At 38.6% G+C, this 5,258-nt stretch overlaps 1 protein-coding gene across 3 annotated transcripts in view; it reads right to left on the reverse strand.

Annotated features, from left to right (window-relative positions):
- LOC106883071 (centriole and centriolar satellite protein ofd1-like) overlaps positions 1–5,258 on the reverse strand; it is a 65,058-nt gene that overhangs the window by 52,264 nt on the left and 7,536 nt on the right. The gene's annotated exons all lie outside the window — the stretch shown is intronic.

Genomic DNA, 5,258 nt, shown 5'->3' on the forward strand with positions numbered 1-5,258 from the left:
TTTTTTTTTTTTTTGGATGGTGCAGATGGTAGAGAGGGAAACTTCTGAAAATTAACAAAATTCGGCTTTGTATCCTCGTAACTTTCAGAAAAATGGGTATTTCTTTACGAAAATTTCTACAAATACCGTTCTGATGGTGTGGATTACGATTATATCGGAATGTAATATGAAAAAAAAAATGGTGGGCTCGCACACATAATTTTTTTCAAATTTCAAATTTTCATTTTTGATGTGTCAGTATGTATATGTGCGAGCCTATTATAATTTTTTTTTTTTTAGTATTAAATTTCGATATAATAATATACACCATCTGAAAGGATTTATAAAAAATTTCAAAGTTATGAAAAAACAAAGCGACCTCGAGTGAATTTTCCGAAACTCCTCTTCCCATCCTTGGAAAACATTTTTCACAGCAAATTTCGATATAATCGGAATTCTACCCTATCAGGAATAATGAGGAAACAAAGTCGAGCAGGGAGGGTCAAACTTGTGTAGGTATTTCCTTTCTCGAACTGTAGCAGGATATTAACCAATTGCAATTTACATTGAATAAAAAAAAAAACAATAACTCACTGGGATTAACAATGATTTACTCAGAGTATTTTCGCAAAAGTTCCGGAAGTGAGAAATCTTGCCAAGACTGCTTATATGTGAAAATCACATCAAATCTAGTCACAATAAATCACGTATAATATTTATAATACAGGCATAAATAGTGAGTCATCCCATAAATAACGCGATTGGAGGGGGACGGGATAAACTACCTGCATCAACTTGCGATAAAAGCAGGTAGTAATTTTACCCTGGAGGAACAAAATCCCATCGTAACTGTTTAGGAACTACCAGAGAAGCTTGGATTTAGTCATATAACTATTCACCGACACCTGCGTGCCATTGGAAAAGTCAGCAACTTGGGTCAATGGATTCTTCACAAACTTTCCGAGTCTAATCGCACGAAGAGACTTAATATATGCTCTTTGCTGCCACGTCTCACGAATGAACTTTTTTTTAACCGAATAGTGACTGGTGACGAAAAATCGGTTCTCTATATAAATGTCAAGCGGTGAAGATAGTGGGTAGGGAAAGGAAAAACACCGGCATCCCAGGCTAAAGAAGGTCTTCACCCACGTAAAGTGTTGTTATCTGTTTGGTGGGACATGAAAGGTTTAGTCCACTTTGAGCTCTTAAACCCAAACCAAACGATAATAAAGGAGATCTCCAGCGAACAACTTGAGCGGCAAAAGTCAGGGCTAGAAGAAAACGACCATCATTGGTTTCAAGACGAAAGGTGTTCTTCCATCAGGATAATGCTCAGCCACATACAGTGAGGATGACATTCCAAAGGCTGGAGCAGTTTGAATGGGAAACGATGTCCCACCCACCATATTCACCAGACATTAGCCCATCTGGTTATTACTTATTTTGCATCTTTAAAATCACTTGGATGGAAAAAAAAACATGAATTCTATAGACGAGGTCAAAACTGTAGTGAAGGAGTATTTTTCGTCACTGACAAGGGAATTTTAAAGAGGGGCCTTGCAAGTCTACCAGATAAATGGAAGAGTATTGTAGAAAATGAAGGAGAGTATATTTTACATCCACGGCCTCCAAACAACTTCGGAATCTCTTGCAACTCTTCTGGACAGACTCCTTGTTGTTTAAGTTGGTGAATGCTACCATAGTCCTTGCCTTCAGTCCGTCTTTGATGTTACAATGAGTTTTGTTGGTCGCTCGCTCAACTGTGCCCCACTCATAATAATCAAGGGAGTTAGATGGCTAGATGTTAGGGGTGATGTTGTCGCACAAATTGTCTGATAGCCATGACTGGATTCTCCTGCTTGTGTGGCATGGTGCAAAGTCCTGTTGCCAGACATAGGGTCTTCCAGCAGCCACCCTCTTGACCAGGGGCAGCACTAACCCTTCCAGGCACCTGATGTAGGCCTCTGTGTTGAGTCTGAGGCCGTGTGGGGAGATGAATGGAGGCATAACATCACCATCTCTCGTGATCACTCCAAACACCAAGATGTTGACTGGATGCTTGATTTTTATCAATCTCGGCACGTGTTTTGGGGGAGACATGGCAAGCCAACGGTTGTTCTGTGTTTTCGCCATCTGATCCTTGCAGAAATTTTTCTCGTCTGAGAAAGAACAAACCATGTTCAGTTGGATGGGATGCTTGAGTTCGTTCAAAAGCTTCGTAGTGTGGTCTTTCCTCTTGATCTTGATGGCTTGGGAAAAATTGGCCCTTTCTCATCGTGTATGAGGAATACCGAATGTCTTCATGCACTAACTGCCTAATAAAAAAACTATGGTACTCCCATGTTCAAGACGATGGACCCAATTGACTTGGGGGGGATCGCATTCAATCAAGGTCTAGATCCCACCAACAAATTCACGACTTCTTTTCTTATCAGAACGATCAGAGTGAGTTTTCCAAGCTACCGTACCTTCGTAATCATCATTAGATACATCCGACTCTTTACAAATCCTCTGCACTGTCCCCAGCCTGACATCCAAATACTCTGAAATGTTCGCAAACCAAATCCAAAAACAGAATATATATATATATTTATATATATATATATATATATATATTTCATGAGGAATGAAGATAAGGAACAATTCTTTACAAAAATGAAGATATTTGGATGGGTAATAATGTACAAGGGAAAGTGTCTTGTGAAGGAGCTCAATGAAACAGATATACTTACAATTTCTTGTACATTATGAGGACATTATTACACAGACTAAGCTAATTGTTCCAGATGGATGGGTTTATAGGGAAGTTGCTGTGATTTTCATATTTTCAGCCATTCAGTTTGGGGGAGAATTCTGTTATGAAGTGTTGTTCCATATTTTTTCTGAAGAAGGTGTCATTCCTAGGGCATTTATAGAAGGGAAAGATCTTAAATTTTCCTTCTCCACATGTTTCTAAGTGTTTACTCAGTGGAATCGTTTGCAGTACCTCCTGTCGGACATCTCAATGAATTCTGGCTCATTGGCATAAAGAATTTCCAGTTTCACCTGTATAATTCTCCTTGCGTGTGAGACAAGTTATGCAGTATATTACGTTCTGCATCTTGCAATTCATGTCTGCATTTACTTTGAATGTGTGACCACTCTTAAATTTTATTTGTTTGTTTCCCTCTATATATTTGTAGATGGGGTTATTGCAGATACCACATCTACTGTCTCCACATTCTTTTACAAAGAATTCGGTTTCATTCTCTGATGAGAATTTTGCTCTTGTCAGTTGTTTTTGCAGGTTTTTCTCTTGGCATTTACTGTTTCTTATGCAGTATTTGTTTAATAGGTTTCCCATTTTGGGGTTTGTAGGACTATTGGTAAGTTTGAATGTATAATTTGAAACATGTTGGTAACTCCAGGATTGTGTGTGTTTATGAAAAGGATGATGTTTTCTTTGTTTTTCTTTTTTGGAGTTCTGAGTTGTGTGATGTCCAGTTTCATTGCTCATGAAATACCATTTTTTATTAATTTGAGTGGGTATTTCTGTTCTAGTAGGGAGTTATATAATGCAGTATATGGATAATTCATCCTGATCACGCTATTTATAGCATTATTACGTGTTTGAGTAAAAAATTTATTTCTGTATCTTACAATACATCTCAATGCTTCTATATGGATTTCCTGCTGCAGGCTGGAACATTACAACAGTCTTGTCCAGGCTAATGCCAAGTCCAAATGCCTTGCAAGATATCTTGAGTATTGAGGTGATGGTGCACAAGCACTGGTTACGCTGGACTGGACACCTTATTAGAATGAAGGATAGCAGGATTCCTAAGCAGATGCTATATGGAGAACTTGTGAATGGAAGGAGACTCCGGTAGAAACCAAGGCTGCGCTTTAAGGACTGTGTCATGTCCTCATTAAAGGTCTGTGATATGCAGGAGAACAATGGGAGAACAATGCCTGTCATCGCCACAGATGGAGGAAGCAGGTTAAGGAGGGGATCGACACTTTTGAGAGAGCATGAAGAACTTAAGCAAGCTGCGCAAAAGCACACAGCTCATATAGTGAATGGGGAAAGTTTAATCTGCAATGTTTGCAGTCGTGTATGCTTGTCAAAAGCAGGGCTCATTAGCCACCAACGGAGTCGCAAATGCAAAATATAAGTTAGTCCTAGAGCGTAGTTTCAAATATAGGATGTTTTTGAAAGATACAATATTTTATAATGAGATTATATATACTTTCTCACACAACAATTAAAATACATTTATTTTAAATCATTTATTTATTTTAAATCGTTCATCTTTCTCCCCCCCCCCTCTCACTCTCACACACACATACTACTTTGGGAGCGTAAGAGTTTTGTTTATATTTCACGCAGAAGAAAAAAGTTTATTGACAATCCATTTATTTAACAACAATGAAACAAAGAGGTATGTAACAATTTGTCAGTGAATTACACAATATAAATGTATCATAAGATCGCCTTTTACCCAAGTGCCAAAGCTGTCACTTAACCCACGTGTGTTTATTTACATCACATTGGCCTTTTCCGTAAAAGTGTTGGAGGGATTTGGCACTGGTATCGTAAGATCACCGCAGGCCAGGATAGTTGATTCCACGCAAAAAATCCGATTTATTTTTTTCTTAGTGAAAATTGTGCGAGTGTTATCTAAAAATTTAGCTGGAGTTTTTCATGGTAAATTTGAGATTTAAAAACAAATTTTATCCATATTCTTAATCTCCGTATTTTTCCCGTACATTGAAAAATAGATGGTGAAAAGATCAATGAGTAGGTGGAGTGAAATTTTGAGGATTTCAGCACACCGGTGTCAAGCATCCATTTGGGGGAGCCATGCTTTTCACATGGGCAACTATATGTGGCCTGCTCCCGTGTGGGTAGTAGAAACGCTCTTTTTGTGTATGCTCCTCAGGGAAGAACACACAATGTTGTCTATGGCGAAGTTTTATAGACAAGTTGTCATTGCAGCCGATGTGGATATAAACAGTGATCCGGAAGCATTGGCCGGACATATTCTCAAACCATGGCAACATGACTTATGGACTCTTCCTCTTTTTTATTGGACAATGCTGACTTCTCCAACAACAATGCTCACTCGGCTGATATCAGTGATTGGCTAAGTTGCTCATAGAGTTAACCTAGAAGGGACAGGCCCCTTATTTTTTGGTTAAGGCTGTTGGTAAGTTTTCCTAAGTTACTCCAATCCAGATCTCCAATGCAAACCTTCAGATCAACCTTCTCCTATGCAGATCTCTAATGCAACTTAAAA

The sequence above is a fragment of the Octopus bimaculoides genome, chromosome 7, assembly GCF_001194135.2.
Source record: "Octopus bimaculoides isolate UCB-OBI-ISO-001 chromosome 7, ASM119413v2, whole genome shotgun sequence".
NCBI classification, from domain to species: Eukaryota; Metazoa; Mollusca; class Cephalopoda; order Octopoda; family Octopodidae; genus Octopus; species Octopus bimaculoides.